The 12,354-nt window shown below is 44.6% G+C and overlaps 1 protein-coding gene across 1 annotated transcript in view; it reads left to right on the top strand.

Moving 5' to 3' along the window:
- The first annotated feature begins 4,021 nt into the window (after positions 1-4,021).
- Positions 4,022-12,354, top strand: part of LOC138528665 (probable G-protein coupled receptor 33) — a 28,053-nt gene continuing 19,720 nt past the window's right edge. Inside the window, exon 1 of the mRNA XM_069640503.1 lies at positions 4,022-4,159. The gene's annotated coding sequence lies outside the window, so the exon portion shown is untranslated. The remainder of the gene's footprint in view (positions 4,160-12,354) is intronic.

Raw genomic sequence — 12,354 nt, 5'->3', positions numbered from 1 at the left:
CCATGCTAGCATGTAGAACTGACCATTAGTACAAATATATAGGAGGACCATTGAATGTGAGAGTGCATTTACACCAGTAGATCACAATTCATTTTTTATTTAGTCAAACATTAAATATTCTAGGAACAACATAGGTACAAAATGCAGCTAACCAAAACATCAGTATGTCGCAAGTACCAAGTTATTTTACATTTCACCAACCTTGAGTTAATCATGATAGAATAAATAAATAGGCATAGTATGTATCTAAAAGCATTACACAATAGATTTAATAGTTATTAGTTTCAACTAACTTGAAGCATAATATTTAAACAATCCGTTTGCTTCCTCTTTCGTTTATTTTTCTTAATTTATTAACATTGACGCCATATTTCTATGATTTGATGCTATAATCACAATAGTTGTTTGTAATTGCAAGCACATGCTCTATTTTTCAATTATCAGTACAATTTCTTTACAGGTGATTTGTTTAATATCGAAAGCAATTCCTTTCGAGATTTTTTAAAAGTATTAAAATAGAATTAATTATGCCTATGAGAATATTATCAGATGGATGACAAATATATCAATACATTTTTTTTTTATTCAGATTAAAAAATGTGAACAGTGGCATTGTTATCACATGGTGCCTAAAATAGTCAATGGCCCTCATTGCGAGTCTGGCGGAAACCGTGCCGTAATGATTTACCGGCGCCTGACTTGCCGGAATAACCCAGGCATTACAGCCACGGCAGTCCGGTAAGTCATCTGCCGGTAAAATGTTGATTCCCCATTCCCGCCATGGAATGTGGACCACGGAAGGACCGGCACCGTTAATAACGGCGCCGGTGCTTCTGTGGAAATCTGCTGGCGGGTGCTGTTGCGCCCGCCAGCGTCAGACCTGGCGAGCGGAATTGCACCCACCAGTAGACTCGTAGTTTGCCGGTCCGAAAACTACAGTTCCGGTAAGCTTACCGGCATCGGTTTTTCTGGACCAGCAAACTTGTAATGAGGCCAAATATCTGTATATTGTGAGTGCAGAACAAATTACCCTGGGACCTATTCACTATTTATGTTAACTACAATGGTCATTGGGGGAGCCCATTCCACAGGTGGTTCTGCAGCACCAGATTATAGAATAGTGATAGTACAGTGCAAGGGATCGAACACACAACAAATTACACTGCCTCCAACCAATTTGGGGATGTTCTCCTGCCTAGGCACTGACAAGAAATGTCAGATGTGTATATGTAATACAAGATTTCACTGGGATGGCCTATTTTATTTGAATGTTCTACCTCTCGCTTAATTAAATCCTTTTTAAATGTTATATTTGTCCTCATGGATGTTCTTGGATTTTTACAAGGTTTGTTCCCGACACTTTTCACTGCAAAGTATCATGTTTTAATATTAAATTCTGGTATCCGGTCATTGCATCGAATCCAAAGCATCAACAGACCATACCATTGAAAAAAATCCATCTGGAAAAAAACATTGAATGCATTTTGTTAAATGGTAAAGGGTTTATTTTAGTAAAAAGTGTGTTTTAATGTTTTTAAAAAGGGGGCTTGGGGGAACCCCCATTTAAAAAAAATGCATTCAATGTTTTTTTTAATGCTTTTTTGTCAATGGTATGGTTGTTGATGGAATCACTAGGACCCCAAATTCTATATATAAAAACATGCAGTATACCCACTGCTTCCAAGTACTGTAAGTGTAGGTGCTATTAAGTACTCAGTATTTTGGCCCCATAATGACAAAGAGCGGAGGAGGCCCTTTCAGGATTCAAACCTTTACATTGTGCATATAGATCACCGAATGGCTTTCCGTAAGGCCTTGAAAACCTTCCTTTTCTAAGTCCTTTTCCCATCGTCCTGCGAGGAGCACCAAGATGATCTTGGGAGAACACTGCATTTAATAAATGCCCCACAAATCAGATCAAATCGAGAGTTCGGTTCTGTTATGTTAATGACATTTCTAAAGCGCACTGTCACCCTAAGGTGTCTTGACGCTAGAGGGCGAGGCACAAGCCAAATCCAGAACTTGCTCCACTAAAACAGGTAGGTCTTTACGGCCTTCCTAAAGGCCAGGTGGTTGGGTAATTTGTGTATAGCTAACAGCAGCTCATTCCATAGCAGAGCTGCTGCTATTGAAAAGGATTGACCTCCAATCCGCACACGCCGAAAGGAAGGCACACTGAGCTGATCAGCAGAGGCAGAGCACCGACAGCGCACTGGGCGGTATAGGGTGAACTTTGCTCTAAGACATTCCGCACCCTGAGTGCTGAGTGCTTAATAGACTGAGCTTGCTCACGTTGCTGCAGTGCACACTGTCATGGGGTGAGGAGAATAGGCTCCTGGAAGGCGTGCATGATCTTGTTATCATTGAATGCTGTTACATTTCGATCGACTAGGATGTGCAGAAGGCGAGCTATAAAGTTCTAAAAATCGATTTCTGTTGTGGATTAATGAACATGGCTGGGACTAAAGGGGCACTATAGCCAGTTACGAATTGGTGAATGTAGTGTGAAGAATGTGCCCGTTGTACTGCAAGATTGTACTCTGTTATAGGTGACAAGCGTGGATGTGTACTCAGTGTTCATTGTTGTTGCAGATTGGTGAGCAATGATGAGTGCAAAGGAGATGGGGCATTGGGGATGCAGCTTGCAATAGATGAATGGGCAGAAGCTGCTTAATACACTACAATAAATGATGCTGCTACTGAACGGTCAGCGTGGGTGTAAAAAAGGTGTGCATTGCACTTGCACTAGACCTGGGAGAGCCAGGGGATTCATGGGTAGGCCGAACCAGGGCCGAGTCAGTGGGAATGACCTGGTTCTTATGGACCGACACGGGCCGAGCCTGGGACATGTCTGCACTCAATAGAGGATGGTCTGTGTCAGGGGTTGGGGTTAAGAACAGGCATTGGGGGCAATAAAAGCAGCAAAAGAGTTTTGGGCAACAAAAGGGGCTGGGTGGGAAAAGGGGCTAAACAAGGCTGGCGGGGCAACACAATTGACTGAATAAGAAGGGGGCTGCAAAAGAGGCTGAAGGGGGAAAAACAGGACCTAAAAACAGCAGGGGCAACAAATGGGGCAAAAGAGTTAACAAACAGGGAAAGTGCGAAACAGGGACTAGGGGCAGGAAAGAGGGATAAAAGGGACATGGGAACACAATTGTCTAAAGGGATTGGGGCAACAAAAGGGGATACAGGGTTAGTGGCAACACAAGGGCATAAAGGAGGCAAGAATGGGACTAAAGGGGCAAGAACAGGAGATAGGGATTGGGGCAACAAAGGTGCCTAATGGGATGGGGGAAATAAAAGACCTAGATTGGGCAAGAACAGTTGATGAAGGGGCAGTGGCAACAAAAGGGGCTAAAAGTGGCTGCAATAGTGACTGCGGGTGAGAAAAGGGCAGAGGTGCATAGACAGCCCTGGTGTTTTGGAATGGCAAAGGGAAGGGTGGGGGCATGGGAGAAAACAAGGGGAGCGAGCGTCGCAGGAGCACAAAGAGGTGGCAGGCCCAGAAATAGCTGATGTAAAGACAACCCCTGCTCTTCTCCCTCTGCTCCCACTAAATCTCCCATATTCACAGCTTTTTTTACTTCAGCATCAAGGGGACATGTGAATGACAAAAGTGGCGCGACTCAGTTGCATTACATAACATGAGACAACACACACAGCGAGTCTTGTTAAGCTTGTATGCTGTTACCATTGTGGAATGGGATGCGTTTTCGTGCTACACCTCGACCGAGAGAGGAACTGTCTCTGACCGTTTGCCAATCTATTGAGAAACAATGCCCATGGATTGCTTCTAGCAACACACAGTTGCCTAGAATTTCTGAACCGTCACTTCCCCATTTTGTGTAATGCTGCTGCACGTGGGGGAAACGTTAATATCATGAGGTGGGCGGCGTGAAATGTTCTAGGGCTCTCCTGATATAACCTGCTGGCACCAGCAGTCTAACAGCGAAGCGCGTGCTGCCCACGTGACTGAGAGCCGCTGGCGTCAGAAGTCTGCAGCCAGTTAAGATCCCACGCGCGTAGTGAGTGGACAGGCTCCAGGCAGAGACTTGAAGGGTGCTCCGAAGAGGTGCAGGAACGGACTCCCCCAGCCCAGGAAGGAGCACCTGCCAGTCGCGCTCGAGAGCCGGACTTTAGGCCAACTCAAAACGATCAGGTAACGCCATCCAGTTGGAAGGAGGGAATGTTGTCAGAAAGGTGGAGGCAGGAGCCAAGGGATGCAATGCTCAGCTTAAAATTGCAATCTCGTAGATATGCATGTACACAAAGGACATGGCGCAGATGAGAGAACATGAAAAATAGATAAAAGGGTGGAAAACATTATGCTGTGATATTAATTACTTGAGTGGCCTGTGTGATGACAACTCCTTGCGGACTTGAGGAAAAGTTAACACCATCTCACATCACTGACTTGCAGGTCACAGTACTCGGGCCTGTGCACAGCTCTGTAAATGAACCTTCTTAAAACACTATATTCGCAGAGTATGCCATAAAAGGGACCCATTAGCACCTCTAGCACCTCTGTTGATGCACCTGAGCCATGATGTGCAGCCATGGGTGTAATTTTATGGGTGTGGGGGGCGAGATTGTTTGTCCCCCTCAACTTTTGTGGTACACCATTTTGTCCCACTGATTTGACAGGGGTACCTTTCATTTCGATGTCATGCCCCCCACCCTCAATATTTTCTGCAAAGTTACTCCACTGCATGCAGAACCTCCCATTACCAGTAGCCTAGGATATGAACAGTTCTTCGAATGCACCTACATTGTAAACTGCATCACTTCCTGGTATCCAGTGCTGGGCATTGTGGGTGTGACGGAAAACGTGTTGCAACCCTGGCCTGCACCACGCTCTGTTATTCCACTACCGAGATTTACCTGCACTTCTGCTATTGAACCGCAGTCAGAGCCTACATAACGCAAGGTTTTTCAGTGCTCTCAACCCCCCACGCCGCACACACCCATGCACACACACCTCAAATCTGGCTTGGAATACCTCGTTCCGTTAAAGTAGCGGGCACTTTGCCAAAGTAGCCACTGTTAGCCCAATAGGCAGGGCTGAGAAAATGACTCCAATACCATTATCCAGGGTCGGTCTGGGGCATAACATTTCCTCTGGCACCAATGCAAAAACTACCCACAGTCACAAATGGCAAAATCTGGATTTTGTTATCACTTGTCAAAACCAATAGCTGCCAGATGATTTAACTCATAACATTGGTCCACTTTGGACACACAATTGTCCCACTTTGACCAACTAAGCTATCATGGTTGGCCTGCAGTTAGGCATTGCCCCCGTTGTCCTATAGGCCAGTCCAATGTTGCCTCTGTCTCCATCTAATCTTCCATCAAATGTTTTCCAGTCTTGTGTGGGCCGTGTGTGGCATTCTCATCCAAAACCGTCACCATCATAGTAGCTCATGCCCAGGTGGCACATGGTGGCCCTATGTTCCTTCCTGCCAGCGAGCAGCACATTATTACCACTTGAACCCAAGGGAGATGTGGGCTAAGTAAGGTATAGAGCAAAACAATCAGCAGCCACCAAGAGCGACCCAGCACCATTGAGACACACATCTGGTGTTTCTTTGCCTAGACGCCCGGTTCAATGTAGCACCGGGCCTGACAGTAGGCATTCCCCCCATCTGCAGCTTTTCCTTATTCATTAAAGGGATAGTCCAGTAAAAAAATGTATTTAAAAAATAGATAGGCAATATAAAAAAAATAATACTAGCACTATTTTTTTTTAAACTTCCTGACGGACCGGAGACCAGAGCAGGAAAGCTGCAGCTGAATCTCGTTAAGTGCTATTTATTTTTTTTTAAAAATAAGCACTAGCTGTGTTTTTTTTTCTAAGTTTTCCGGAAAACTTAGAAATAAAACTGCAGTTTTAAAAACGTTGTATTTATGTTTGCGGTCGCTTTTGAAGCGACCGCAAACATAAATACAACGTTGTGTTTGAAAACGCTGCGGTTTTTCTTTCCAAGTTTCTCAGGCTTTTCCGGCTCGGAGGAGCCTGAGAAACTTGTCAAGAAAAACCGCAGCGTTTTCAAACACAACCGCGTTGTGTTTCTGCCTGCTGTGGCTATCACTTTGGGTCACCGGTGCTCCCCGGGAGCACCCCGTGGGGAGCCCGAGAGCCCCAAATGGGAAACCAGATTTAGGCAGAAACAGAACCGTGTTGTGTTTCTGCCTGCCTTGGCTCTCACTTTGGGTCTCCCCGGGGGGAGCACCGGAGACCCAAAGTGATAGCCACAGCAGGCATAAACACAACGCGGTTGTGTTTGAAAACGCTGTGGTTTTTCTTTCCGAGTTTCTCAGGCTCCTCCGAGCCGGAGGAGCCTGAGAAACTTGGAAAGAAAAACCACAGCGTTTTCAAACACAACGTTGTATTTATGTTTGCGGTCGCTTCAAAAGCGACCGCAAACATAAATACAACGTTTTTAAAGCTGCAGTTTTATTTCTAGGTTTTCTGGGCTCCTCCAGCCCGGAAAACTTAGAAAATAAACCACAGCTAGTGCTTATTTTAAAAAATAAATAAATAGCACTTACCGAGATTCAGCTGCAGCTTTTTGGCTTACTGCACAAAAACCCAGACTCATTTAAAAGAGGAAAAGGTTGCTTTAATGTGACAGGCCCAAGCTTACAATTAATGCTCACCTGGCTCCATGGCCTTACAGACTAACACAATTTTTAAACCACCAATTAACTAATTACACATTTTCATTTCCCCCAACAATTAAATAATTAAATAAAGCCATTTCCTCCCTAAATGTCCCTTGGACCCTACCATCTCCTTACCCCTTTCCCAGGCGTCCCGCTTTCTGCCTGGGGCCATGCCCCTCCAGGCTCAATACCTGTTCCCCCGGGGTGGCCCGCTTGTGCAAACAGCACCACCCCCTCCTTTCCCGTGTCATTCCCCCATTGTGCTTCCCTCCCCCCACATCAAAAGGGGCCATGCCCCCGGAGCCCAGACCCACTTCAATCCCCTTTGTACTCCCCTCTACCCCAATCTCCCCCTTCCTATGACCTGCAGCCAGACTGACCTGCCACCAGACTGACCTGCCACATCAGCAAAATAAATTTTATATCACAACTTCTTAACTGCCCTGACCTGTCACACAAAACTACCAGCCAGTCGCCCCTTAACCTGCCAAAAAACTCCCTCACAAACTGCCCTGGGACGTAAAAAAACCCCCAACCAACCAACCTCCCATGGTCCTCCCCCCACCTTTAATAAACCAAACCCCAAACCTAAACCAAAATGAAGGGGTGGGAGGGCGGGACAATCGCCAAGTCCAACCGTCGCCTGCCTCCCGAACCTTCCCTGCCCCCTTAAATACCCCAGAGGGCCACTCGCTGGCCGTGTGCAGCGCCAAAAACCTCCCCGGGGGAAACGCTTCGCGTTCACCCCGGGGCCCCCCTTCCTGCTCTGGTCTCCGGTCCCCGTCCTCCGCGTACAGCACCAATGAAGGAAAAGCCACCCAGCGGTAGCTTTTGTTTACTACAGATGGCTGGCTTTTCCTTCATTAGTGCATTGTGAATTTTGGGCTTGAATAGCTCAAAATTTTCCATAGGAAGTTTAAAAAAAAATAGTGCTAGTATTATTTTTTTTATATTGCCTATTTATTTTTTAAATACATTTTTTTACTGGACTATCCCTTTAAAGAACAGAGCGACTCAGACAGGCCCCCCTGGGACAGAGAGCAGCTGTTCTGGGCAGCTTTCACTACATGCCATTCAACATAATACAGATGTTTCCCACCCACAGTCATGCTGGACACTGAGATCCCTTCCAGTCAGGCAGGGCGCGCTCAAGACTCCCCTCACACCCAACTCCAGCCAAGAAGGCAGGCCACTGCGTTCCCGTGGAAATCTAAGCAGGACACTGGCTCTCCAAACTGTCCTTGCAGGATACTGGTGCCCCTTCTTTTTACACATAAGCGCAGTTTGAGCCGAATGGTGTAACAAAACCAAAATAAAGCATTATAACCTCATATCATTGGTCTGTGATACCAAGACAAACAGTATTTAGTATGCTGTCTCACTTCCAAACCTAACACTCTCTACACAGTTTGTAGATTTCAAATGATGGCAAGCGTAAAGCTTACAAGGGTACCAAATTTGAAAATTTCTTTTGAAAATGCTGCCATGATTTCAATTCATTCCACAAGACCCGTACGTAGAATGTGTGGATATTCCAAAGCCATATGGCTACTTGCACATGGTTATGTATGTACCTTTGACCCACTAAGTCCGATATGAAAATGTACGACTTATGTTCCAATGATCAGGAATTGTCCAAGGACATATTCGAGGGAAGCAGAACTCGTTGGTGAGAGCTCCAGAGGACATCTAGGTGGTATGTCTTGCAAGATGTATATCTTACATATAAATAGGAACCGTACTCACCTACGTCTGGACCGTTTTGGGTTAGGCAGGGGGATGAAAAGAATGGAATGGTCAGGTGGTAACTACTTGTCTTAAAATGCCATGTTTCTGTGTGGCTGAATGAAAACTTGCCTGCACCATTCTTTGGGTCACTCCCTCACTCGAGCCACTATACCCTTCACTGGCACTTTTCTCTCGTATACACCTTCTCTATTGTGCATCTTCCCGCCTGTGCTCCTCCCCCAGACTTACCTTCCCCAACGTAACACCTTGCGCACCTGTTTCATGCACGCATTTACATGACTCGTTCGCTTTCCACATCTTGTGCATGCAACGTTGGTGTATCTTCCCCACTTGTGAACCTTCCCCTCTTGTGCACCTGTTGTGGTAGCTTCCCTGTGTGCACCTGATCCCCATGTCTACCCGAATGTTTCCCTTTTTTATTTGAACCTCCTTCCTTGTTCTGGCCCCTCTCCTGCACCTCGCCATTCTGTACCTCTGTGTGTCTCCATCTTCTTTGGCACGTCCACGCCCTTGTTCACCTATTTCCGATGCACCTTTCACTATGTGTTTCTTCTCTCACTTTGTGGTCTGAGGTTGTGCATCCCCTTGTGCACCTTCCCACTTTTTCAACACCCCCCTTTTCCCTTACTGTGCATCTTTCTAAACATGTGCACCTTCTGCTTCTTGTGCACCTCAACCCGGCTGTCCCCTTCTACACATTACACTTTTAACACATCGCCATTATACAACTACTTTGCATGTCTTTGCCTCATGTCCATTTCTTCACCATGGCAACGCCCCACCCCCCTTTATGCACCTCCACTACTTGGGCACCTTTTCCGAAACCAACTTTCTTCCCTTGTGCCCCTCCCTCCCTGTGCACCTTCCAGATCTGCAGGTTACCTCTATGCATATTTCCCCTTTATGCAAGTTCTTCTTCCTTGTGCACATTTCATCTTGTGCACATTTTCCTTTTCTGCAACTTTCGCATTATCTGTCTTTTTCTACCTCGATTGCACCATCACCCCGTCTGCACCATCACCTTCTTTGCAGAACCTCCCCAGCCCAGTGCCGTCTTCGCCATTGCTCCCTCCACAGAGTTCAATGTCCAAAAAGACAGACCTACCTATTGGCTTTGTCGATGCTTGATTATTTACTGGGTGTATTTATATAGCACACATGTAGCCTCAGAAAAATAGTAGAGATCTTTCCTGGGACCATGTAAAATACATCCCGAGCCAAGCACCTGTACATATATATATATACAGTATATTCAATGAAAAAACTTTGTTAAAGGGACGTTATGGTTAAGTTGCGCTAATAAAAAACCTATGAAATTCAGTGAAAAAACTTTGTTAAAGGGACATTATGGTTCCAAGTAAAACAGTAAAACCCCTGAACTTTGCCAGTTATGGTAAGCTAAGCAAACATAACTCGCGCCATCCCCGTGCACTGCTAAGACTAACACCCAGGACATCAAAGATGACATCACAAATGTCATTGATGACATCACTGATGACATCACATGTCTGGCTCACTCTTTTTTTCCTTTACTGATATATCTAGGCCATTAACAGTCAAGGACTAAACATTCACTATACTATAATACAAAGTACTATATTTGTAGACTTATACTTCAAATATGTTCTTACAGTAATTCACTTAGGGTCTACTCAAAGCATATGAAACATATACAAAGGGGAAAACACAGACTTGGAAGACAGCAATGTTTTCTTTGTATGAAGATGATTAGTAAGGTTATCAACACTGTCCTATAGTTCTGTTGTTTTTTCTTACTGTACTTTCACTGGATATGCTCATATTTGTACACATTGCACTTACACTACTTTCCTTAGGATCTAGTTGCAATATGTGATAGTTATACACAGGGAATTAGTAGCTTTGAAGCAGAGCAATCATTTCTGTGCATGAAGATAATCAGTTAGGTTATTGTATGTGTTGTTGTCTGTTTGTGTTTTGTGTGCAGTTATGCAATAATATAGTAAGTGGGTTTGATTAGGTACTTATTAAATGTTTCACAGTATGCAAGACCCTTATAAGAAAGCATTTATAATGTTAGTATTTAACATGGCAAGATTATTAATATTGCATCCCCATCATGTCTACTTCACACTATGCCTATGTTACTACATGTGTACCTTAGTATATTAGAAAAAACTTCACAATACAATGCTATTTGGATTAATGCATTACTTAATGCACTCCATACCTCATGATATTTATTCCAATGATCATTGACACTTTTTTATTAACATTATAATAAGAATCCCTTGTACAGACTTTTCATGAAGGTAAATGCACATGTGATGTCATCAGTGATGTCATCAATGACATTTGTGATGTCATCTTTGATGTCCTGGGTGTTAGTCTTAGCAGTGCACGGTGGTTGTGCGAGTTATGGTTGCTTAGCTTACCATAACTGGCGAATTTCAGGGGTTTTTCGGTTTTACTTGGAACCATAACGTCCCTTTAACAAAGTTTTTCACTGAATTTCATAGGTTTTTAGTAGCGCAACTTAACCATAACGTCCCTTAAACAACGTTTTTTCATTGAATTTCATAGGTTTTTATTAGTGCAACTTAACCATAATGTCCCTTTCACAAAGTTTTTTCATTGAATTTCATAGGTTTTTATTAGTGCAACTTAACCATAACGTCCCCTTCCCAAAGTTTTTTCATTGAATTTCATAGGTTTTTATTAGTGCAACTTAACCATAATGTCTACGAACATCTGACTTCGTTGCAGACCTTCCGGAGAGTGCCACATGACCATATGCTGGTGCGCGGCATGATGACGTATCCGAGAACCCGTGTGCACTTCACAATAAGATCTGTGCTTCGCAGACAGTTCGGAACTGCATTTTCTACTGATCTAGAAACTTTCAACTTCAAAATTGCACAGCTCCAACACCTATTCCTACTCATCCATTAACAATCAAGTACACAGTACATACTTTTTGCAAAACTGCTATTTTTCTTAAAATAGAATCAGCTGATGCCATCACTCCTCCCCAAGAGACACCACCACTGCTGTAATCAAGGAGCATGAGAAACACTGCCCCTACCTTAGAAATAACACACACACAAAATGTTCCCTTATCCACCTACCCCTCCATATTAGTGTTTGGTGCCTCTTCCCTCATTTCCCTCCCCACTTTTCGTTCTAAGATCTCCTGCCAAAAAAAAAAATGCATCCAAAAACAAAATACATTTTCCTTTAGGAACCACCTTTGACAGTTAAAAAATAGAACTAAAAAAAAAAAACGTATAGTCTCCATCAACTTTATATTTCTCAGTAAAGTACATAGGGCCTCATTACAACTCAGGCGGTAAGGGTTTTACGGCGGCGTAAACAGCGCCGACCCTTACCGCCTGAGTACGAGGTCCCTTAGCGCCATGGAGGTTTTAACACCTGCTTTTAGCAGGTGTTAAAATCCATGGCGCTAAGGGACCATGGAGTTAATTACGCCACCGTAATTTACGGTGGCGTAATTAACGCCTTCCCCACTCCCATTATGCCCTATGGGGCAAAATGGGAATGGGGAAGGGTAAATGGGAAAATGGGGATTTACCGTCCCGCCAAGGTTGGAATGGGGCGGTAAATCCGCCAACCACCATGGCGTAAACGTAGTTTACGCCATGGTGGTAAAGTCACGGCCCAGGCGGTAACTTACCGCCTGGGTCGTAATGAGGCCCATAGACTCAATAAGATTTTCCAACATTTCCATTTGCATTTTGTTTTACGCTAATGGGAATATTGTGGCGTTCATCCTCCGTTCCCGGGACTGGAACAGAGAATATTGGCCCAGCAGCCCAAGTTATCAGCCCAAGCGAAGCGAGGGTGGATAACGAGGTCTCAGGACCATTATCCCCCCATTCCAGCCCCTGAAATGGGGGATGAAGGCCATTAGCAGCCTAGGTTCCCAAAGCGGGAACCTGG

This window comes from Ambystoma mexicanum, chromosome 1q (genome assembly GCF_040938575.1).
Source record: "Ambystoma mexicanum isolate Mex_15411 chromosome 1q, UKY_AmexF1_1, whole genome shotgun sequence".
Lineage (NCBI taxonomy): Eukaryota > Metazoa > Chordata > Amphibia > Caudata > Ambystomatidae > Ambystoma > Ambystoma mexicanum.
This window is presented reverse-complemented; position numbering and strand designations above follow the sequence as displayed.